Here is a 26,681-nt window from a genome sequence, read left to right as displayed (position 1 = left end):
TGCCTGTGTCACATCTTTGTAAAGTGTTACATGTGCAAAGTGAGGTTGGATACACTGCTGACACTGACAAGCAAATGATCTGTGCCAGGGCATGCATGTGTGGTCTGCTGAGGATTCTTAGGTGTAGTGTTGTCAGGCTCCAATTCCGATACTCCTCGGGGCCGTGAAGAAAGTCCTATACCCTCACTCACACGACAACCCTGAAGCCCGGGAATAAAACACAGGCCCCAGAAAAGTCCCGTGAGCGCGGGAAAGGAAGGGAACAGCGGGGAAGGAGATCTGAAACGACAAAGACAGGTGTTTAGAACAACCCCCCCCCTTTTTGTCTCTACACGGATATCTATGCTCTATTCCTCTAAGCTTGTATGAGTGTAGTTATATCCCCCTACCTGAAAAGGAAAAGTATAGGTTCTTTAAATACAGGAGCACAGGCACAGGGGTTTACCTGGGGCTGTCACCAGCTAGAAGAAAACAAGGAACAACACACCATGAACCTATACCTTGTTTTGTGAAGGAGATGTATGCACTGGTTATCATACCGTACATACCACAATAGTGCTGTGTGCTAATCTTGGTCACATGCTCCCTCTGATCAAGTACCCCCTGTTAAGTCTCCTCTAAACTGAAGGAAATAAAGTAATAACGTTGTGCAAGAACATCATAAGAAATACGTGAGGTTAATTCACCATATCACACTCCTTCCATAAACAAAGAATAATGTTCACATTATTATAGTCTTTGCACTTCTTGAAGTACCCTGCGAGAAACTGGCCCGGCAATAATGGTTCCAAATTGCCAAAGAAATCCCACAGGCGAATGAAGTGAGACCACAGGTAATAGCATACCAAGCAATAAGTCATCTCCCAATGTTTGTTTTGGCCGGGAAATATCGCTTTCCTCCTGCACAGAGAAAGCGAGTCTTCCTCTTACAACAGGGGAAAACAAACGATAACGCAGCTGAGCAGGGAATCCAAACACCCCAAAAAGTCTACACGCAGCCGCGTGTACTTCCGAAAGCAGGAAATCTGACACGCACTCGGTCCACTCCGAGAGCGCGTGCCAGCAAGAACACAAAGATTGTACTCATGATTTCATCTGTTAAGCCCCTTCTTACCGACCAAACAAATCACACAGCAAGAATTATCGGCACCGTCTGTCTACTGCTGCCGGTATTTAGTTCCTGCATCAGCGGAGCTCACGTCACCACGCAGCGTTACCGCTAAGGTTCCTGGGTAACGTAGTCTTTGGGAATTAAGGGCTGTTTATACCACGCATCTCGCGGACAGCGGCACCACAGAGCGCCGATCGTGACAGTACATCCACCCTCACAAGGGGCGCTGTCCAGCAGCAGGTTTAGAAGGAAACTTAGCATGGAAACGAGCCACAAGCCGAGGTGCGTGAACCGAACCCACCGGCTCCCACGAGTTCTCTTCTGGGCCAAACCCTTTCCAGGCAATCAGATATTGCAGATGTCCCCTCACCCGCCTGGAGTCAAGAACCTTGCGTACCTCGTACTCCTGATCCTGCTGCACCCAGATAGGCAGAGGAGCCCTGCGTACAGGTGCCACAGAGGGCTTCAATAACGATACATGAAAAACAGGATGTATCTTGAAATGAGCAGGCAAACGCAGCCTCACAGACACAGGATTCACTCTGCCCACCACCCTGTAAGGACCAATAAACCGAGGGTTAAACACACTATGCTTCCGAAACCTAATGTGCTTCGTAGACAACCATACAAGATCGCCCTTCTTATACTCAGGACACGGCCTACGATGTTTGTCAGCCTGTATTTTGTACCTCACCTTAGCTTGAGCTAGATTACGCCGCGTTGCCAATAGTATTCGGCGAATGCGTGATAATCTAGCCCTGACGTCTGGCAGCCTGACCGAATCGTTCTGGAGCACCAAGGGATTCACCCTAGGATGATGACCGTACGAACTGAAGAAGGGTGAGTGCTGTGTGGAAGAGTGTTGAGTACTGTTGTAAGCCATTTCTGCCAGCCACAGCCAATCCACCCAGGAATCTATATCAGCCTGCACATAACAACGGAGGTATTGCTTCAGGGTTTGATTTAACCTCTCCGTTTGGCCATCCGTTTGAGGGTGAAAGCTAGTGGACAGAGAAGATGTTATATGAAGAGCAGCACACCAGACTTTCCAGAAGTGAGCAGTAAATTGAGCCCCTCTATCGGAAACTATGACCCTCGGGAGGCCGTGTAACCGCACCACATGTTCCAACAGCAACTGGGCCAGACGACCTGCCGTAGGGACTTGTTCACATGCTATAAAGTTTCCCATTTTTGTGAGATAGTCCACTACCACCAAGATGGTAGTTTTGCCTTGGTCTTTCGGGAGTCCAACGATAAAATCCACCGAAAAGCTTTCCCATGGCTCACCAGGTGTGGGCAATGGTTTCAAATATCCCTGAGGTGGTTGACGGTCTGACTTCATTCGGGCACATTGCATACAGTCTTTTCCCCATTGACACAGATCGAGTCGTATTGAGGGCCACCAGAATTGTCTTAATGCTTTCTCAAGCGTTTTCACGTATCCAATGTGTCCTGCACTAGGCGACTCGTGGCACCAAGAAAACACTGTTTTTTGCAGGGATTTCGTGGGGACCAGTACTTGCGTTCCTTTCATGGCCACCCCCTGTTTCATTTTCCACTCTGGATGATAACGAAGCCAGGTTCTCCAAACACAGGATTGTATTCCGGTTCGCACTGCTTGTAGAAAGTCTCGAGATTGAGCCATGCACACCACTTTGGAGGGATCGATGATGGAACGATTCTGTGCTGTAGTATGTAAAGCGGGATTCTCTTGTCTGGTCAACGCATCCGCCTTTTTATTGTTGATACCTGGCCTGTACGTAACAAGAAACCTGAATTCCTCAAAGAACATCATCCAGCGTAATTGTCTGGGAGTAAGATGGCGGGCAGATCGCATAAACTGCAAGTTACGATGGTCCGTATAGACGGTGACTAGATGTGTGGCTCCCAATAACCAGTGTCTCCACTTCACGAATGCATCCCGTATGGCCAGTAGCTCTTTCTCGGCTATGGTGTAATTTGTCTCGGCTGGACTAAGTTTCCTTGACATGAATGCAATAGGATGCATGGTTCCAGTAGTTTCATTCCTCTGTGACAAAACCGCTCCTAATGCAACTTCAGAGGCGTCTGCTTCCACCGCAAAGGGTAAATCCGGATTGGCATGCGTCAAAACTGGAGCACTGGTAAACGCAGCCTTTAGTCCATCGAATGCCCCTTGTGCTTCCGCCCCCCATAGAAATGGATTTTTTTTTCGTGTAAGACGAGTCAGGGGAGTTACCAAGGCAGAAAACCCCCGTATAAAACGTCTATAAAAGTTAGCGAAGCCTAATAGGCATTGTATGTCCTTGACGTTACAGGGACGGGCCAGTCCTTTATAGCTTTCACTTTTCTTTCCGCCATCACCTGACCTGACGGAGTAAGCATCACCCCAAGGAATTCGACGGTGGTCACGTGGAACTCACATTTCGTGATCTTGCAGTATAGATGATGATGGAGTAAGGCCTGTAAAACCTGGCTCACATGGAATGGATGTTCCTCCGTTGAGTCCGAGTATACCAAGATATCGTCGATGTACACGACTACAAATCGATCCAGAAATTCTCTCAGCACCTCATTCAAAAAAAATTGAAAGGCGGCGGGGGCGTTACACAGCCCGAAGGGCATCACCCTATACTCAAACAGCCCATACCGCGTCTTGAATGCCGTCTTCCATTCGTCCCCAGATCTTATTCGGACAAGGTGGTACGCTCCCCTCAAATCGAGCTTGGTATACACCTTGGCAGATCTCACCTGTTCTAACAAAACAGGGATAAGTGGTAACAGGTACTGGTTCCTAATGGTGATAGAATTCAAGGCACGATAGTCGATGCAACATCGTTTGTCACCATTTGCTTTCAGGATAAAGAACAAAGGCGACGACGCAGGGGATCTTGAAGGTCGTATATACCCATTTGCCAGATACTTGTCCAAATAAGTACGTAGATACTCGTTCTCAGGCACCGTAAGAGCGTACAGTCTTCCATTTGGTACAACCGCACCTGGTATGAGGTCGATCCGGCAGTCGTAGGATCGATGTGGTGGAAGAGCCTCAGCTTGTGTATCACTAAACACCTTTTCGAACGCTGCGTAACAAGAGGGCAGTACCACTTCCTTCTCTTCAGCAGTGGCGATGCTATGAAAAGAGGCCAAAACCCGGGACGGGACGTCAAACCCCGATAGACACTTTTCTTTGCAATAATCAGACCCAAAACTGATCGTTTTCGTCGTCCAATGTATGTGTGGTTCATGACGCTGAAGCCACGGAAGCCCCAATATGATTCCATATTGCGGGGCCTGGATAATGCTGAAGGATAATGTCTCATAGTGTATCCCCTTATATCCGAGCACATACTCCGGCGTATGGTATTTTATAGGCCCTGCCAATAATTCGCTCCCATCCACTGCATATACCATTTCTGGTGTCTTCTTGGTAATGAGTGGGATTCCCAGCCGTTCAGCCTCCACATAGTCCATGAAACATCCAGTAGCCCCGGAGTCCACCATTACGTTAACTTCTTTCTCTTCGGTTTCCACGAACAGAGACATCTCCAAAAACACATGGCTCCTTTCCTGATTACCTCCAGGTGCAATGGAAGGGATTAGTATCCTACTTGAGGGGTCCCCTTCTTTCGTCCTCAAGCATGGGAGTTTTCCGACGGCTTGTCAGTTGCACCAGCTGCAGCTTGACCAGGTTTAATTCTTCCAGGTTTAGGTTTCACTGGGCATTCTCTCAGGAAGTGGCCTTTTTTGCCACAATACAAACACAGACCATGTTTCCTCCAGTATTCTTTTTCGCTAAACGTCAGGGAAGTCCTCACAGCTCCGATCTCCATGGCGTCTTGAGTAGAGGCAGGTTTTTCTCCCCCTCTATCATACGCCAAAACCGGCGTTTCTTTTTTCTTATGTTCACCCCTCCGTTCTTTTATCCGATGATCTAAGCGCAAGGCAAGTTCAATCAGAGCGGAGCAGGTACGGGGCTGTGGATTGATGTGCGCCAAGACGTCTTTCATTTCGTCATTTAAGCCTTGATAGAACAATGCAGATTGTTTGGCTTCTGGCCAATCTGTTTCTGCCACCAAGCGGCGAAAACTGTTCAAATAGGTTACAAGCTCCGTGTTGCCCTGTTTCAATACTAACAGTTCTCTGTCCACAGAAAATGTTTCTGCCCTACGATCAAAGGTTTTCTCGAATTCCACTCTGAATTCGTCCCAGTCATAGAGTAGAGGATCATCCCTCCTCACGACAGGAACCTCCCACTGTGCTGCTTCTCCCCCTAAATAGGAAATTAGGAAAGCCACCCGAGCCTGGTTGGTTGCAAACATCTTAGGTTTGCACATAAAGTGCAACATAATTTGGGTCATGAACACCTGGACCTTCTTATTGTCCCCATAAAACCTCTCTGGAGGAGCAAGTGGTATTTGAGTTGGCATTTCTACTACCAGAGAGGCGGGAGGTGTTGGACTAGTTCCAGCGCTAAAAGGATTCCCCTGGATCCCATCCATCCTAGCCCTCAATTGTGCATTTTCAGTCCTAGAAGCCGCCACTTCTCTATTGGAGGCTGCTAACTCAGTTTGTACTAAGGCCAGGGCTGCCAATACGTCATCTAAGGACGCCATTCCTATTTTCTACACAGCCAAGAGGAGAACAGTATACGTGGGCCGATAATTCTGTCAGGCTCCAATTCCGATACTCCTCGGGGCCGTGAAGAAAGTCCTATACCCTCACCCACACGACAACCCTGAAGCCCGGGAATAAAACACAGGCCCCAGAAAAGTCCTGTGAGCGCGGGAAAGGAAGGGAACAGCGGGGAAGGAGATCTGAAACGACAAAGACAGGTGTTTAGAACAACCCCCCCCTTTTTGTCTCTACACGGATATCTATGCTCTATTCCTCTAAGCTTGTATGAGTGTAGTTATATCCCCCTACCTGAAAAGGAAAAGTATAGGTTCTTTAAATACAGGAGCACAGGCACAGGGGTTTACCAGGGGCTGTCCCCAGCTAGAAGAAAACAAGGAACAACACACCATGAACCTATACCTTGTTTTGTGAAGGAGATGTATGCACTGGTTATCATAACGTACATACCACAATAGTTCTGTGGGCTATTCTTGGTCACATGCTCCCTCTGATCAAGTACCCCCTGTTGAGTCTCCTCTAAACTGAAGGAAATAAAGTAATAACGTTGTGCAAGAAAATCATAAGAAATACGTGAGGTTAATTCACCATATCACACTCCTTCCATAAACAAAGAATAATGTTCACATTATTATAGTCTTTGCACTTCTTGAAGTACCCTGCGAGAAACTCGCCCGGCAATAATGGTTCCAAATTGCCAAAGAAATCCCACAGGCAAATGAAGTGAGACTACAGGTAATAGCATACCAAGCAATAAGTCATCTCCCAATGTTTGTTTTGGCCGGGAAATATCGCTTTCCTCCTGCACAGAGAAAGCGAGTCTTCCTCTTACAACAGGGGAAAACAAACGATAACGCAGCTGAGCAGGGAATCCAAACACCCCAAAAAGTCTACACGCAGCCGCGTGTACTTCCGAAAGCAGGAAATCTGACACGCACTCGGTCCACTCCGAGAGCGCGTGCCAGCAAGAACACAAAGATTGTACTCACGATTTCATCTGTTAAGCCCCTTCTTACCGACCAAACAAATCACACAGCAAGAATTATCGGCACCGTCTGTCTACTGCTGCCGGTATTTAGTTCCTGCATCAGCTGAGCTCACGTCACCACGCAGCGTTACAGCTAAGGTTCCTGGGTAACGTAGTCTTTGGGAATTAAGGGCTGTTTATACCACGCATCTCGCGGACAGCGGCACCACAGAGCGCCGATCGTGACAAGTGTGATATGTGACAGCATGTCACGTGCTGTCCACCAGCCTGTAGTTGCATAGCTTGTTCAGTGTGTATCATGCTCAGTGAGTGTTTTGCACCCCTTATGGCATATTTTGCCTTTCAAAGGCATGTAGTGTATTGCTGTGTGCTCACATGCCACTTTCACATGGACAATGATGCAAGTCCTGTCTGCATCCTATGCCCTGTTGTCATCGTCAATGTGGTGCAAGTGTGTGTCTTTGGGAAATGGGGCAGGTGTACTGATGTTGTTCCACTTTGTTTCCCTCACAGGTAACTGTCTATGGGAAGGGGGTGATCTGGCTGGACATATCCAGGGCTGTCAGGTGTGCGGGGGGCCCTCGCCGGAGGATCAGGAACATCCGCAAGAGGTGGCAGGAGATCCGGGGCTGGAAGTGGTTTTTCCTGACCTCCATAGGCAGTTTCAGGAGGGACAGCTGTTGTAATTTAACAGCGATTAGATTGAGCATTAGCAAAAGACATCTTAGTTCTAGCCATTATCTTGACATTTAACAGACTCCATTTTGTATTCATGGCAGCCATTTTGACTGCCACACGCTACCTCGTGCCGACCATGTGCTTTGTCCTATCTTCCTGTTCATGACACTTGAATCTGCCCAGCAACAGGCTATTAATAGCGTCCCCTTGTTTCGCCGCTGACCGTTAGGGTTCACATCTGTTAGTGATTAACCCTAGAATGGAATGTGTTAGCCGATACCCCCAAGACTGTTAGCTCCTCCCACTGATCGTTTGTGCCTCTCGATATTACCTTATATGTTCATAAAATGTGCTCTTGTGCATTGTGCCGCCTTCTTTTGAGCCCCTGTGTGGGTATAAATAAACCATGCATCCCTAGCTTCGGGGTGCTACTTCTTGCAATGCCGAAGGGTACTGTTTGAACCGTAGCACCACCTCATGAGGTGTAATAAATGTTACCTTTTCTATTTCCAGTTTCTCTGCCAACTTCTTTCAATCTGGTCTGAGGACTTCGTGCAGAGAAGGGCGAACCCTTTGCAATAGCGGGTCTGGCTGAGGCCTGCACGACAAATTGGCGCCCGACACGTGGGGCTCATCGGTGACTCGGATGCACGAAGGATTGGTCGTGACGAAGGTTTGAAATCTCGCTGAGGATGCGATCGCGGCCAGAGAAGACCCGAGTCTTGGCACCCGAGGCGTTTCTTCCCTTCTTTCCGATCTGACCATCCAGGCGGCGCCGGTCCTCGACTGAGATCTCTTCTGTTGGTTCGCCGTGCAGTGACCGTTTGGTCGAATTTAGAACTTGGCAGTTGGAATCTGGACACCCTATAATTGGTAAGAGCCGTTTTTGCGGTACCTATTGTGGGTTTTGGATGCCCTTGTATGGTAAGGTAGTTTTAGGAACACTTACTGTGGCATATTTGTATTTGGAAAAGACTAGTCTAATTTGCATTTGGAACTTGGTATATATATGTGTTGCAACCGATATAGGCAGGCAATGTGAAGATTTTTCTTCAACTATTTGATTTGAACGGCGCAACGTACTACAGGTACTTTAAGCGCTACTTTGTGTATAATATTGCATATTTTGCATTATTTCTGGCATGCCTGTTTTTAGCGCACTTCGAAGGTTGTGCTGCTTTTGTAATGGTACCAGTCTAGGGCTTGAGGAATCGCAGCCGGCGCCCCCAGAGGGGACGTCTAATAGAACTATGTATGTGAAATTTGGTCTTTCTGCCATAATGTACAGCACGTTATGGCACAGATATACCAAAAGGGATCCTGAGTTACGGTGGCCACTGAATGGGTCATTTGATGCAGGAAAGATTGAGTATGTGGAGCGATGTATGTTTGAGCGAAGTTCTAGACGTGACATGTTTGAATGCGTGCGTATGTGGGAAAAAGAAGTGCGACAGCAAGAAAAGCATGAGCAAGCGTTGATTGACAAGGAACAGCGAAAGAATGTGTATGAGAAAGTGCTGGAGTTGAGAAAGAAAGAAGTGAAAGAGTTAAAAGACAGAGAGGAGAAATAACATAGGTTACAGGTATCTGGCCAATATCCTGTCCGACAGCCTCTCTATCCTGTCCTTAACAAACCGCAAGATGATTTTTTGTTACTAGATCGACCTCCACCTCCGTATGCCGTTCCGTCCGCTCCGACCGAAGGCGATGGGGATTCTGACACAGAACAACAAAAGGCGCGGGGCACTCAATCCATGTTGACTGCTGCGCGTTCGTCCGAAATCAGACAAGCTGCCCGTAAAGCATTACGTAGTATTGACTCTGCTTCCGATCTTTTAGCAAGTATACAGGGATGGTCGGAAAAGGAGCACATATATTTCACTGTGACATTTGCTACAGAAGTCATAGAATTTTTTCTAAAATTCTCTCCAATAATAGAACCTGATGATTTAGCAGCTGATTGTAAATCCATGCGTGATGGTCTTTTTCTTTTCTCTCAGGTGCCTGACACGATTAGACGGATGGTTAAATTACGAACTGCTGCGGTTCACCTGAAGGAGCAGAAAAAGCGTACGGACGAAGCTGCACAGCCCAATCCGTCCGGAATGTCGCAGTCTCCTATCTTCGTAACAGACAAGATAATACCAGTCGAAATGAGACCTTTGCGGGAAGCCGCGCCCTTGTATGTTCCTCCTAAAGGAGCGGGTGATAGTGATGATAAAAATTCTACTGATGCTAAAGGATATTTTATTTATAATTGGGTGTACACTCCTTGGAACAGAGCAGATGTAATGGCGCTTAAAGCAGTGTTACCCGATCCGCGTAAAAATACGTCCGCTTTCTATGAGGAAGTTGAAGGCACTTTAAATTCCTGTACTATGACTCTATGTGATATAGATTTATTTTTCGGTTGAATTTTGCCACCAGATATGTGGCGAACTGTTCGTAAAATTGATGACCGTGCTACCTTTGGTGCCGAATGGAAGGATTTGGAACGAATGGATGTGGATAGGGAGCCTGCTAAAAAGCCACTTCGGTTAATACTAGATCTCCCTGCAGCAATTTTAACTAAACTTAAAACAGTTATCCTCCCTAAAAAGATTGATTGGACTGTCTTAGCATCGTGTAAACAAAAGGCTGACGATTCCATTTCCGATTTCTTCAACCGCTTTGAGGAAGCTTTTCATGATTTTAGCGGTCAATCTTTGACGGATGATACCGGCAGACATCTGTTTGTCGACAAATATGTCACGAATCTGTTACCAGGGATAGCTAGCTGCTTAAAAGCTAGTGAAAGTTCTTGGAATACCTCTTCTCCGGCATCTGTTTTGACGAATCTATGACATAATATCGACAGACATAATATAGACATACAATAATATCGACATAAAAATATCGAAATCAAAAATATCGGAGTTCTATCTACATAAAGGTAAGTACAAAAATATCGAAAAAAAATATAGTAATACAAAAATATCGAAGTTAAAAATATCGTTTTTTTAAATGTATTAATAATAATGTAAAAATAATTTAAAAATACATATAATTTACCAAATTAAAAATATAAACATTAAAACATATTAAAAAATTAATAACTAATACATACAAATTTAAAATAAATTAAAAACTACATATAAATTAATATATATACTTACTCTACATATTGCAACAGCAGGAAAAGCGTTGGGTAGCGTAGGGGTAAAAATTACTATTCCCACTCCAGGTAGTGCAACAGTAGGGGAAGCGTTGGATAGCATAGGGGTAAAAATTACTATTCCCACTCCAGAGGGTGCAACACTAGAGAAAGCGTTGGATAGCGTAGAGGTAAAAATTACTATTCCCACTCTAGAGGGTGCAACAGTAGGGAAAGCGTTTGATAGCGTAGGGGTAAAAATTACTATTCCCACTCCAGAGAGTGCAACAGTAGGGAAAGCGATGGATAGCGTAGGGGTAAAAATTACTATTCCCACTCCAGAGGGTGCAACAGTAGGGAAAGCGTTGGATAGTGTAGGGGTAAAAATTACTATTCCCACTCCATAGAGTGCAACAGTAGGGAAAGCGTTGGATAGCGTAGGGGTAAAAATTACTATTCCCACTCGAGACGGTGCAACAGTAGGGAAAGCGTTGGATAGCATAGGGGTAAAAATTACTATTCCTAATCCAGAGGGTGCAACAGTAGGGAAAGCGTTGGATAGCGTAGGGGTAAAAATTACTATTCCCTTTCCAGAGAGTGCAACAGTAGGGAAAGCGTTGGATAGCGTAGGGGTAAAAATTACTATTCCCACTCCAAAGGGTGCAACAGTAGGGAAAGCGTTGGATAGCGTAGGGGTAAAAATTACTATTCCCACTCCAAAGTGTGCAACAGTGATACATTGTTATGTGACATATATGTATGGTGCTTCAATATACGCATGAACATTTACCACACATGAACATTTACCACACAATTGAAACCATACCAGCACAAAAAAGCCTGTTTGTAATCCTTACCCAAACTGACATTTCACCATGTCCGTGCATGACCCGCAGATTCGGCTGACGTTGCTAGCATCATGAGGATTAAGATGACCCAGACGGACAACAGGCAGGGCGACCTGGGAATGACAGGCACACAAGGGGTCACGTTCTGAATAAATGATTTCAGACATGGTCATGTATGATACAGTAAGAATGTAGTACACATTAACATTCCAAAGTCACACTTTGCACATATGTGTGTGGCATTACATCCGCACCTGTGAGACACTGCACAACAAACAGCAAATTGACATTGCATAGAGTCAGCTGGACACACAGTATGCTACACAGGCCACTCTATGGTACAAGCTCGCACACTATATTCCTACCACTCACCATTATGAGAAGAAGTTGCGTATGAGCAGACTACGGATATCATCCTCCTCCACATCGCTTGCATCCTGCCCAAGGCCTTCATCCTCAACGGGTGGATGTTCAAGATCATCAGGATCCAGGATGAGTGGGACTGCCTCCTCCACTGCCATGTTGTGCAGCATGCAGCATGCAGCACACGACAAAGATGTCACACACCTTGAGCGGGGCGTAAGGGAGGGATCCGCCAGTCTTGTCGAGGCACCTGAAACGGCTCTTCAGGAGTCCAAACGTACGCTCAATGACTCTCCTGGTCTGCCCAAGTGCATTATTGTACCGCTGGTCTGCAGCTGTTCTGGGGTTGCGCAGCGGAGTCATGAGCCACGGCCTGAGGGGAGAGGAGTTGGCCTGACGGCTAGGGCGCTCGACCTCGGACCTAGGGATCTGGGTTCGAGTCTCGGTAACGACGCCAAAAAACAAACAAACAAAAAAAAAAACTGCTGTGATTCTGGGCAAATCACTTAATCTCCCCGTGCCTAAAATGAATGCGTGTCCTCATGTAACGTAACTGGTGCTACGTAAAGCGCTCTGATACCTGATTCAGTTCGGGTCTAGTTCGCGCTATATAAAACTCTGCAAAAAAAAATAAAAAAATATCCTGCGTCTCCTACAATTGAACATCATGGCAATGTGATGCCGTTAGAGAAATGAATGAAATTGAGACATACATGACAAACAGAGGGGTGCCGCTCGCAGCCGTCTTGTGGAAAGACACTTTGCCTAATTGCCGAATTGAAAGCGGAGAATCTTTGGAGGACGTGGGCCGGATAGTAATCGCCCAAACTCACCGGATAGACCTGTTCCTGACTGGTTAGTGGGTGCGGGACTGCGAGTCCCAGCAGGGGGAGCGCTCGAACCAACAGTGCACCTGCGACTCTTCCCGCCCCAGCCCTCCTCTGTAGCTGATAACGGCTCGAGGCCCCCGCTTCGCGGGCGCCGCTCGCAGCCGTCTTGTGGAAAGACACTTTGCCTAATTGCCGAATTGAAAGCGGAGAATCTTTGCAGGACGTGGGCCGGATTGTAATCGCCCAAACTCACCGGATAGACCTGTTCCTGACTGGTTAGTGGGAGTGGGACTGCGAGTCCCAGCAGGGGGAGCGCTCGAACCAACAATGCACCTGCGACTCTTCCCGCCCCAGCCCTCCTCTGTAGCTGATAACGGCTCGAGGCCCCCGCTTCGCGGGCGCCGCTCGCAGCTGTCTTGTGGAAAGACACTTTGCCTAATTGCCGAATTGAAAGCGGAGAATCTTTGCAGGACGTGGGCCGGATTGTAATCGCCCAAACTCACCGGAGAGACCTGTTCCTGACTGGTTAGTGGGTGCGGGACTGCAAGTCCCAGCAGGGAGAGCGCTCGAACCAACAGCGCACCTGCGACTCTTCCCGCCCCACCCCTCCCCTGTATATAGGTCAGCACACAAACTCGCACGCGGGACGCGCGCTGGACGGAGCACGGGGCGAAGCCCGTGCAAAGGGAGGGCCCTCTGAGGCCCTCAGAGGCTGAAAAGGCTGGTGCTGTGCGGACCCCTGCACTATTTTTAGTATAATTTATTGCATTTCTAGTGTTAGTATTATTGTGGCTAAATCGTCTATTTTTAGGCTAATTTTTATTAAGTTATGACTGCCAAGAAATTGAGGTCTGGGAGACTTTTGGTAGGTAGGTCTTGCTCAAAAACTAAATCTAACCCTTTACGAAATAAGGATGTCCAGACTTCTTTATTAAAGGGAAAATCTCAGCTATTTAGCTTATGGGAAAGAGGCAAGGATAAAATCCTCACTGGGATACCCACGTCAAACGATAGCTCACAGGTCGGAGATGATGTGGTCCAATACGTAGAGAATAGGGATACCACTCCTTTTTTCCCTATTGTTGTACCTACGAGGGTGGAGAGTATTGGCCCCCTTCAAGAGGAGTTGGGGAGTCCTCTCGTTTTATCAAAAATTTCTACTTCATCTCAGCAAATTGTTGACTCCACAAACAAACTTGGTTTTTCCCCTTCTCATAGATTATCTGCACCAAGTTTTAAAACTGTGGATGTCATAGTACATAGTAAAATGTTTAACTCCGGTGAATCCCCAACTCCTCTAGCGAATGCTTCTGGTACCTCATTGCAAGGGGCAGCGCAAAATATCGATCCCCTTTGTCTTGATATAGATATGGATCTCTGCAAAAGGTATATAGAGGATGAAACTGATGTGACATTAGATCCAAGAAAAACCCCGGCAGTACCTGCTCCAACTGGGCTCCTATTATATAGCAGCACTCTTTCCAACAATTCTCTCCTCTCTTTGCCCCAGTTAAACATTTCTTCTAGTCCCCAATTTAATATCACTAGTACTGACCCAAATGGGCCTGTTAGGCATGATAACCCAGTTTCAGAATCATTGATATGTCTTGAACATTTGCTTTCTTCTATTCTTTCCCTGTTGGAAAGATTTGTTGGCGGTTCTGATTCTGTCTTGGAAACTGTGACCCAAATATTAAAGGTTCTGCTAGATAGAAAAGGGGAGAAAGGATTCTAGCCCATTCTCTGTGACTGCTCAATCTGGCTTTGATGCACCGAAGGTTTTATCGGAAGAGAATGTGATTAACGTTTCAGTCCAAACCGATTTACTGGAGAATTCTCCGTCTTTAGATAAAAAGAAGGTACTAACAGTTCGGAAGATTTCTCCAATAAATCAGGCGGAAGCTCTCAGGAGTAACTGGGTGGTGGAGGGTGATTTGGAAATCGAATCTATAGGTCCTTCTGTTAAAGTTGGAAAAGAGGAGGTATCGGTGTTATCCGATGAGGGAAAGATAACGCATTTAAAAAAGAATGGTGGGAAAAGGAGGAAACAGTTACGTAGATTTGCTAAAAAAAGGCGGAGGAAAATTAACTTCGAAAACCACTTCAATATTACAGTTAATAATTCCCCTGAGGAAATTCGGGAGGATAAGACTTCTTATGAGATACTGGGCCCATCAGATACGGTTGTTGCTCCCTCTTCCCCCCTAAATCCCCTCCCCTCTATCTCTATGCAGCCTATATCAGGTTTTACCTGTGCGATACCTGGGGGATTTGCTAATATAGTTCCTCCTGTGGAGTTGATGAAACCTGTTGATCAAGTGTCGTCTAGCCTTAATCCTCTAGCGAAGCCATTCCCCGCCTTCGCAGGAGGGGAAATAGATGTAATAAGGCCAACTGAGATAATTGAGGAGGAAATTATCGATACCTTTATTCTAGATTTTCTTCTGTTATTTGATTCTGATTATATTTTAAATAGATCTACACTTCTTCAATGTCTCCATGAGACGGATGGTTTGAAATTGCTACAGACAAACAACATAGATTTAGTAAAAATCTTGAAAAACTGATGTTGGGACCCTAACTAGAGTAAGATTCTACTCAAAACTTGTTGTTAACCTTATTCTTAAAAAAATTGAAAGTTTTCAGTGCAGGGGGATTGATGTTATGCCGTTTTTGGTTAAACCCCAATCCAATAGATTAATGGGCAAGCCTTGGTTTTCTCAGGCTGTAGTTGGAAATGGGGTTTATCCCTCTGTTTTTGAAGACTTAAAAATTAGTATCGCAAAAAATGGGTGGCATGTGGATTATCCAAACCCCCCTCTTTATCACTCTCAAAGTGTTCCAGCAGAGGAGTGTCATCAATGTAATTGGTTGCCCGGAGTCCTAGCGAGTAAATCCTCCTATAAATCCCAACTGCACCCGTATCTTTAACAAAGATTTCAGGATTTTATCCTGGAACGCTGCTGGAATACGAAATAGCCCTGAAAAATGACTATTTTTACTTTCATTAGAGTTCAGTGTTATATGCCTCCAAGAAACCTGGTGTATAGAGAATTTTCTTACAGGAAAGGATTACTTTGTTTTGGAAGGTAGAGCAAGTCCCTCAAGGAGAGGCCATGCTAAAGGGGGAATAGCATGCCTCTTGTCCACCAAAATACAATGGAATTTTTCCCATTTTTTAGACTCCAGTAACCTTTTCCAAGTAGTTACGTTACCCAATTCTGCTAATTCTGAAAGCAAATCTATTATTTTAATAAATGTCTATATTCCACCGGAGGTTTACTATAATGACATTTTATACAGGGTTTTCCCTTATATTAAAACACTTTTGGTAAATGATGCTTCTCCCCATATAATTTTATTAGGGGACTTTAATTGCAAAGTCTCCAACTTAAGTTTGGAGATTTTTCGAAATGAACATAAAGAGGATTCCCTACAGATACCCCAATCTCTTTTTCCAGGAACATTAAAACAACAAAGAGAGGGAAAATGTTACTTGAAGAACTCTCTGAAATTGATGGAATTATAGTAAATGGTAGGCTTCCCTCTGATACTCCTGCAAATTTCACGCACAAGTCTATTATTGGTGAATCTATTTTAGATATGTGGCGGTAGATATTCCAACTTTCCCCCTCCTTAAGGACCTTACGGTCACTCATACCGTCTTCAGCGACCATAAAATAATAACTCTCTCTCTAGATTTAAGTCTTCCTCCTACGGATCATTGGTCCTTGGATGGTAATCTGGTCAATTTTGGAGTTCAAAGCGGAAGATGTTTTTGGAATTTTAAAGCAATTAGGGGTATCAAGAGCCTGCTAGATATTGCAGTGAATGATTTGATCAATTGGAAGGGTTCTGAATTAATTTGCTTTGCTAACTTCTTGAATAAGGTGTTATTGGTTGCAAAAAAAACACCAAAAAAAGAACAAACTAAAAAATTCTGAAGTTGCTCAACTTAGAAATAAATAAACTTGTAAGAGAACAATATCTGAGTCACTGCCCTTTAAGACATCATAGATTGGCTCTATTAAAAAGAAGGAGGAAAAGGCTAAAAATTAAGTTAAAAAAGGAAAGCGAGGATTCGGTATGGATTAAACTGCGGGAGGCTGTTTCTAGCGGCCAACCTAGGCTATTCTGGTCACTCATTGGGAAAGGTTGCGATCTTAGATCTAGATCCTTACCAGTCCCGATTGAAGAACAAAAATGGGTAGAATACATCTTGAACTTGTATGCCGGAAATGAAATAGTAGTTGTTCACAATAGAACAAAAGAGAACAATTCCGGCCTTGTTCCACCCTCTGAAAGGACTATTGAATTAGCCATCAAGGGCATGCGTTCGTCGGGAGCAATGGGCCCGGACGAGCTTCCCATTTCTGTATTAAAACAGAATAGTGTCATCTGGAGTAAGATTCTCTTCCCAGTGTTTAAATTTTGTTTTTTGCATAACATGATTCCTTCCTCCTGGAAGGGCAGCATACTGGTCCCCCTGTATAAGAAGGGAGACAGAAATGCTCTCCAAAATTACCGACAAATTGCCCTTCTCGATGCTATTGGCAAAGTTTTTGCTAAATGCCTTTTGGAATTAATTAATGATTGGGTAGTGGAGAATAATGTATTGCCTTTTGAGCAGGCGGGGTTTCGACAAAATCATGGCCCCATGGATAATTTGACCACTTTACAAGTTTTATCGGAGAAATATATCAAGCTCCGGGGAGGGAGAATATATGCAGCATTTATAGATTTCTCCACAGCCTTTGACAAGGTGGAACGTCCTTTGCTGTGGAGAAAACTATCTGATCTGGGTATGCCAACTGAGCTCTTGGACTTGGTCCGGGAGCTCCACTCCGATACATGGTGCCGAGTGCTTCTGGGAGGGGAAAGAGGCCTCTCTCAAACTATCCCGTCTGCCAATGGGTTAAAACAAGGTTGCCTGTTGGCACCATTACTGTTTTCCTTATACCTATCAGATCTTCCTCAAACTTTATCGTCAAGTGTTGGTATTTCCCCAGTCTTGGGGGGCAAACCGATAGTATGTCTGCTATATGCAGATGATATACTAATTTTGGACTTGACCCCCACTGGATTGAATAATCGGCTGCAAGCTCTCCACGGCTTTGCAGAGACACACCATTTAAGGATAAATGTATCCAAGAGTAAAGTCATGTGTATTGTAGGAAGGAAAAAGCCAAAATACGGGAGTTTTTTCTGGAATATAGGGGGCCTTGGACTGGAAGTTGTTCAATCCTATATTTTTCTGGGGAAAAAAATTTCTGGTACACTAAGTGATAAGGCCCACATAGCTAATAATATTCGGCCTCCTTACTATATGGCATAAAATTAATCGAAGTGGGGAAATGGGGTTTTCTGAACACCACAGAAGGAAAAATTCTACGGAAATTGTGTATGGTTAATACCGTGTAATATAGCGGCTCTTAGGCTGGAATTTGGCATACGAAGTGCTTGGGTCCAGGGCCTTGCCGGGGTAGTACGGTGGGTTTCCAGCTTGGCGAAGGGTGAACCTGGCACCTTAAGATATTTGATCCAAAAAGAACTTCTCAGAACCCTAAAAGAGTACTCCTCAATTGTAAAGAATTTTAGATTAGCAGTTAAACTTTTGAAATTAGATGAATTGACACTCTTTTCTTTATCTGCTTATCCGTTAAAACTGACTCTAAAATTGGCCTCATGGAACCTGTGCTTTGAAATAGATAAGGAGGCCCTCACTGTAAAAAGAGGTCCCCTACCAGTCATTAATTCCTATCAAATTAGGACTTCTCAACCTTATGTTTCCTGGAATCTCCCCCCATGGGGTACGTCGTTTTTTGTTTCTCCTGAGGCAGGACTTACTCCCTTTAAATAACCTATTGTCAAAATGGTATGGCTCATCAGGGATGTGCAATTTTTGTAACAATTTTAAACAGGATGCTAAACATGTGTTATTTGTATGTCCGGCCTTAAAACAACACCGTCTTAAATGGTTGAGACCTACTTGCCTACGACTAAATATCTTCTCCGCCTCTGCTTTCTTAGATGCTATCTGTAATCCGCCTAACGAGAGGTTTTGTTGTACAGTTTTTAACTTTTTTAAAGGTTTTTTGCATATATATTAGATTTGTTCTTTGTAAGTTGTTGAAAATTGTATAAATATCATTGTTTGATGATTTTATGTGGACCTCTGTCATGAGTTCCAAAACATAAATAAAAATAAACTTGAAACTTGACAAACAGAGTATACCCACCAACAAAGCATGCCCGATGGTTGTGCAGCTGCAGCATCATCTCTGGTACCCTGCTACCCCTCATGATGAAAGCATCGTGGCACGATCCTGGAAAACGGGCACAGACATGGGAAATGATCATGTTAGCAAGACACACCACCAGGGCATTTATAGAGTGGTAATGTTTCCTGTTGCGGTAAGCCTGCTCCTGAGCATGTGGTGGCACGATAGAAACATGTGTTCCATCAATGGACCCAATTATATGTGGCATGTGTCCCAGGGCATAGAAAGCACCCTTGACATTGGTCAACTGGTCTGGAGTAGGGAATTTGATGAATTCATCAATGTGCCTCAACATAGCAGCCAAGCCATCACGGAGGACACGGCTAAACATGGTCTGCGACATCCCACCCACATATGCTATGGTAAATTGGAACGTACCTGTGGCAAAGAGGGCTGCCATAACTTTTACCTTGGGTGTCAGCGCAGTTGGATACCTGTGTCGTGGTTGTAGATGTGCTTCCAGCCTGTCCGTCAAGTCCTGTATCAACCTCTGAGGGAATCGGTAACGACGGATGCAATCACGTTTCCTCATGGCATCCAAGTCTGGCAACGGCCTTGGCAGAGGGGGTGCCCTGCACAACATTTTTTGGGGGAAAGGTGTACAACTGTCTGCCAAGGACAATTACAATGTACATCGCATGAACAACACTGCTTCAACACATCAATTCACGATTGAGTCTGGCATGGGCCATACATCAAGGACACATATGGCAGATAGCTGGCACTCCTCCATGACAACTGATACATCTGTTGTCTGTGAAATGGACATGACATGCACACAACTGATCTGCTGGTCTGGTCTGAGTGATCAGAACAATGTGTTACGTCAGTGACACATGTCACATGACCTGCATGAGAAGGTTGACAACCCATCCAGACAGCTGACTGCATGGCACACACCCACGTCACATGTGCCATCTATTGGACATATCTGTGATATTGTGAATGGGGTGTGCATTTGACAAGACTACACCACAGCCATTCACAGAATGCAGACCTGTATGTCGGGGAACGTATGATCTGTGATGCCATCACACACATGAGTAGTTTAAATGCCCCTGGGGCATGGTGTGCGTATATGTGAAAGCCTTCAAATCACGGCACAGACCCATCATAGATGCACCAACAGCATATTAAGTTTACGTGACTCAAACAGCATGGCTAATATTTCACATGGCACACACATGACATTGTCACACAGGGTCATGCTGTGCATAATTTTGACAAGTGAGACAGTGACCCCAGTCCCTGGCATCATGTGACCGATGCCCGTACTGAATATTGTGCCATCCCAGTGTTGATGTGCATCACAACATGTTAATGATGTTAATAATGTGACAAGTGTAAAGGTAATGTTAACCACATAGTTCACCATCACAATAGACATGTCTATACATCTCATCAAACATCAACTGTGACACATGATCACATGCCCTGTGCAAATCACTGTGTGCTACACCTAGGGCCTGCTGACATAAGGATGCCATGCCAATATATACCTAGACATCCTCATTGTGACCTTACACCGCGATCCCTGCCATGTGTTTTCCTGGTATCACTATTGTAATAGTGCCAGGCGTGAGCTTGAGAACGCACTGTACACATGCATTCACTACAGCGTGTCAAACGGCCAGTACCCCAATAGAAGTGTGTGTGTAAGGGTCGTTTCACTATTGCTTTTGAGATATACGCGTGCGGTCCGTACCCCTATAGTGCGTGTGCGTGTAGGGGTCATTTCACTATTGCATTCGAGACATACGTGTGCGGCCCGTACCCCTATAGTGCGTGTGCGTGTAGGGGTCATTTCACTATTGCATTCGAGACATACGCGTGCGGCCCGTACTCCTATAGTGCGTGTGCGTGTAGGGGTCGTTTCACTATTGCATTTGAGACATACGCGTGCGGCCCGTACCCCTATAGTGCGTGTGCGTGTACGGGTCGTTTCACTGTTGCATTGGAGACATACGTGTGCGGCCCGTTCCCCTATAGTACGTGTGCGTGCAGGGGTTGTTTCACTATTGCATTCGAGATATACCCGTGCGGCCGTACCCCTATAGTACGTGTGCATTTAGGGGTCGTTTCACTATTGCATTCGAGACATACGCGTGCGGCCGTACCCCTATAGTGCGTGTGCGTGTATGGGTCATCTCACTATTGCATTCGAGACATACGCGAGCGGGCCGTACCCCGCCATTGCGTGTGCGTGTAGGGGTCGTTTCACTATTGCATTCAAGACATACACGTGCGGCCCGTACCCCTATAGTAAATGTGCGTGTAGGGGTCGTTTCACTATTGCATTCGAGACATACACGTGCTACCCTTACCCCTATAGTGCGTGTGCGTGTACGGGTTGTTTCACTATTGCATTCGAGACATACGCGAGCGGGCTGTACCCCGCCATTGCGTGTGCGTGTAGGGGTTGTTTCACTGTTGCATTCGAGACATACGCGTGCGGCCTGTACCCCTATAGTACGTGCGTGTGTACGGGTCATTTCACGATTGCATTCGAGACATACGCGAGCAGGCCGTACCCCACCATTGCGTGTGCATGTACGGGTCGTTTCACTGTTGAAAAAGTTGCATTCGCGACGCTAAACGCACCGTACTTGTGTGGGGATCGCAGAAAATACATAGGGAACATCTAGGGGACGAGTAGAATGCCCAGAACGCAGGCTAGTTGTCAAGGAAACAGACATTTGAGTGTGCTGCAGGTGTCCAGAAAAATTCAGTTGGGCAAAACTATACAATGTTGCGAATTTTGTTGTGGAGCTAGAGCTCAATTTTTGAACCATGCAAATGTGTGTCATGGCCTACTGCTGGAATGGTATTGGATGAAACATAGGATGCATACTGATATGGCCTATCACACTGTACTCCTGAGACTGCCAGCCCCTCTGCAACACTGATTTAAGGCTGCATGTGGCTGTGAGAGGGCACTTGCCTGCACAACATTGGAGTGGACCACACTGCTGCTGTCACTGCATTCCCTGGAGCAGTATGTCAAGGTCCATGGAGAGGGCACCTGCATTCAGTGAGGAGGAGAACCAGGCCCTGCCGGATGCCCTCCTACCTAACTACTGCAAGCTGTATGGGACACCAGAGGAGCAGGTGAGTGATGAATGTATGAGTGTCACTACAGCCATCGTGTAGTTATGGAACAGAGATGCAACGGGGTTTTGAGTGAGTGCGAGGTGTGTACATTGTGGTATCTCCCATGCAGTGAATGATGTTGTTAAATAGTATGTATTGCTTACCGGCATTGTGCTAACTGTGACATTCAATGCAATGTGGATCACACTTTATGCTGTGACACACCTTGCATGTTTGTCTGCCATGATTTATTGAGGTGCAACAGTGTTCCCTCCAGAGTGACAGATGAATGTACTCACTGTTGTCAAATGTGTTTCGTGACCTGTGTGTATGTTTCACAAATGCATGCTTAGAAGTCATGGACATTGAAGAGTGTGAATGTTATTTGTCACCAGGCTAATTGTGTGTGTGATTGGCAAAAGTGATGCATGGCGTATGCCACAGCTGTACCCATCTGAAGTGACAAGTATAGAGTGCCGTGTGCATGACTTGGGCAGTTAGCATGATGCCTGTGTCCCATCTTTGTAAAGTGTGACATGTGCAAAGTGAGGTTGGATACACTGCTGACACTGACAAGCAAATGATCTGTGCCAGGGCATGCATGTGTGGTCTGCTGAGGATTCTTAGGTGTAGTGTGATATGTGACAGCATGTCACGTGCTGTCCACCAGCCTGTAGTTACATAGCTTGTTCAGTGTGTATCATGCTCAGTGAGTGTTTTGCACCCCTTATGGCATAGTTTGCCTTTCAAAGGCATGTAGTGTATTGCTGTGTGCTCACATGCCACTTTCACATGGACAATGATGCAAGTCCTGTCTGCATCCTATGCCCTGTTGTCATCGTCAATGTGGTGCAAGTGTGTGTCTTTGGGAAATGGGGCAGGTGTACTGATGTTGTTCCACTTTGTTTCCCTCACAGGTAACTGTCTATGGGAAGGGGGTGATCTGGCTGGACATATCCAGGGCTGTCAGGTGTGCGGGGGGCCCTCGCCGGAGGATCAGGAACATACGCAAGAGGTGGCAGGAGATCCGGGGCTGGAAGTGGTTTTTCCAGACCTCCATAGGCAGTTGCAGGAGGGACAGCTGTTGTAATTTAACAGCGATTAGATTGAGCATTAGCAAAAGACATCTTAGTTCTAGCCATTATCTTGACATTTAACGGACTCCATTTTGTATTCATGGCAGCCATTTTGACTGCCACACGCTACCTCGTGCCGACCATGTGCTCTGTCCTATCTTCCTGTTCATGACACTTGAATCTGCCCAGCAACAGGCTATTATTAGCGTCCCCTTGTTTCGCCGCTGACCGTTAGGGTTCACATCTGTTAGTGATTAGCCCTATAATGGAATGTGTTAGCCGATACCCCCAAGACTGTTAGCTCCTCCCACTGATAGTTTGTGCCTCTCGATATTACCTTATATGTACATAAAATGTGCTCTTGTGCATTGTACCGCCTTCTTTTGAGCCCCTGTGTGGGTATAAATAAAACATGCATCCCTAGCTTCGGGGTGCTACTTCTTGCAATGCTGAAGGGTACTGTTTGAACCGTAGCACCACCTCATGAGGTGTAATAAATGTTACCTTTTCTATTTCCAGTTTCTCTGCCAACTTCTTTCAATCTGGTCTGAGGAGTTCGTGCACAGAAGGGCGAACCCTTTGCACTAGCGGGTCTGGCTGAGGCCTGCACGACAAATTGGCGCCCGACACGTGGGGCTCATCGGCGACTCGGATACACGAAGGATTGGTCGTGACGAAGGTTTGAAATCTCGCTGAGGATGCGATCGCGGCCAGAGAAGACCCGAGTCTTGGCACCCGAGGCGTTTCTTCCCTTCTTTCCGATCTGACCATCCAGGCGGCGCCGGTCCTCGACTGAGATCTCTTCTGTTGGTTCGCCGTGCAGTGACCGTTTGGTCGAATTTAGAACTTGGCAGTTGGAATCTGGACACCCTATGATTGGTAAGAGCCGTTTTTGCGGTACCTATTGTGGGTTTTGGATGCCCTTGTATGGTAAGGTAGTTTTAGGAACACTTACTGTAGCATATTTGTATTTGGAAACGACTAGTCTAATTTGCATTTGGAACTTGGTATATATATGTGTTGCAACCGATATAGGCAGGCAATGTGAAGATTTTTCTTCAACTATTTGATTTGAACGGCGCAACGTACTACAGGTACTTTAAGCGCTACTTTGTGTATAATATTGCTTATTTTGCATTATTTCTGGCATGCCTGTTTTTAGCGCACTTCGAAGGTTGTGCTGCTTTTGTAATAGTACCAGTCTACGGCTTGAGGAATCGCAGCCGGCGCCCCCAGAGGGGACGCCTAATAGAACTATGTATGTGAAATTTGGTCTTTCTGCCATAATGTACAGCACATTATGGCACAGATATACCAAAAGGGATCCTGAGTTACGGTGGCCACTGAATGGGTCATTTGATGCACGAAAGATTGAGTATGTGGAGCGATGTATGTTTGAGCGAAGGTCTAGACGTGACATGTTTGAATGCGTGCGTATGTGGGAAAAAGAAGTGCGACAGCAAGAAAAGCATGAGCAAGCGTTGATTGACAAGGAACAGCAAAAGAATGTGTATGAGAAAGCGCTGGAGTTGAGAAAGAAAGAAGTGAAAGAGTTAAAAGACAGAGAGGAGAAAGAACATAGGTTACAGGTATCTGGCCAATATCCTGTCCGACAGCCTCTCTATCCTGTCCTTAACAAACCGCAAGATGATTTTTTGTTACTAGATCGACCTCCACCTCCGTATGCCGTTCCGTCCGCTCCGACCGAAGGCGATGGGGATTCTGACACAGAGCAACAAAAGGCGCGGGGCACTCAATCCATGTTGACTGCTGCGCATTCGTCCGAAATCAGACAAGCTGCCCGTAAAGCATTACGTAGTATTGACTCTGCTTCCGATCTTTTAGCAAGTATACATGGATGGTCGGAAAAGGAGCAGATATATTTCACTGTGACATTTGCTACAGAAGTCATAGAATTTTTTCTAAAATTCTCTCCAATAATAGAACCTGATGATTTAGCAGCTGATTGTAAATCCTGCGTGATGGTCTTTTTCTTTTCTCTCAGGTGCCTGACACGATTAGACGGATGGTTAAATTACGAACTGATGCGGTTCACCTGAAGGAGCAGAAAAAGCGTACGGACGAAGCTGCACAGCCCAATCCGTCCGGAATGTCGCAGTGTCCTATCTTCGTAACAGACAAGATAATATCAGTCGAAATGAGACCTTTGCGGGAAGCCGCGCCCCTGTATGTTCCTCCTAAAGGAGCGGGTGATAGTGATGATAAAAATTCTACTGATGCTAAAGGATATTTTATTTATAATTGGGTGTACACTCCTTGGAACAGAGCAGATGTAATGGCGCTTAAAGCAGTGTTACCCGATCCGCGTAAAAATCCGTCCGCTTTCTATGAGGAAGTTGAAGGCACTTTAAATTCCTGTACTATGACTCTATGTGATATAGATTTATTTTTCGGTTGAATTTTGCCACCAGATATGTGGCGGACTGTTCGTAAAATTGATGACCGTGCTACCTTTGGTGCCGAATGGAAGGATTTAGAACGAATGGATGTGGATAGGGAGCCTGCTAAAAAGCCACTTCGGTTAATACTAGATCTCCCTGCAGCAATTTTAACTAAACTTAAAACAGTTATCCTCCCTAAAAAGATTGATTGGACTGTCTTAGCATCGTGTAAACAAAAGGCTGACGAATCCATTTCCGATTTCTTCAACCGCTTTGACGAAGCTTTTCATGATTTTAGCGGTCAATCTTTGACGGATGATACCGGCAGACATCTGTTTGTCGACAAATATGTCACGAATCTGTTACCAGGGATAGCTAGCCGCTTAAAAGCTAGTGAAAGTTCTCGGAATACCTCTTCTCCGGCATCTGTTTTGACGAATCTATGACATAATATCGACAGACATAATATAGACATACAATAATATCGACATAAAAATATCGAAATCAAAAATATCGGAGTTCTATCTACATAAAGGTAAGTACAAAAATATCGAAAAAATATATAGTAATTCAAAAATATCGAAGTTAAAAATATCGTTTTTTTAAATGTATTAATAATAATGTAAAAATAATTTAAAAATACATATAATTTACCAAATTAAAAATATAAACATTAAAACATATTAAAAAATGTATAACTAATACATACACATTTAAAATAAATTAAAAACTACATATAAATTAATATATATACTTACTCTACATATTGCAACAGCAGGAAAAGCTTTGGATAGCGTAGGGGTAAAAATTACTATTCCCACTCCAGGTAGTGCAACAGTAGGGGAAGCGTTGGATAGCATAGGGGTAAAAATTACTATTCCCACTCCAGAGGGTGCAACACTAGAGAAAGCGTTGGATAGCGTAGAGGTAAAAATTACTATTCCCACTCCAGAGGGTGCAACAGTAGGGAAAGCGTTGGATAGCGTAGGGGTAAAAATTACTATTCCCACTCCAGAGAGTGCAACAGTAGGGAAAGCGTTGGATAGCGTAGGGGTAAAAATTACTATTCCCACTCCAGAGGGTGCAACAGTAGGGAAAGCGTTGGATAGCGTAGGGGTAAAAATTACTATTTCCACTCCATAGAGTGCAACAGTAGGGAAAGCGTTGGATAGCGTAGGGGTAAAAATTACTATTCCCACTCGAGACGGTGCAACAGTAGGGAAAGCGTTGGATAGCATAGGGGTAAAAATTACTATTCCTACTCCAG

Source organism: Lissotriton helveticus, chromosome 5_1, assembly GCF_964261635.1.
Source record: "Lissotriton helveticus chromosome 5_1, aLisHel1.1, whole genome shotgun sequence".
In the NCBI taxonomy this organism is placed as follows: Eukaryota; Metazoa; Chordata; class Amphibia; order Caudata; family Salamandridae; genus Lissotriton; species Lissotriton helveticus.
The sequence above is the reverse complement of the archived record's forward strand: the minus strand, read 5'-3'. Positions refer to the sequence as shown.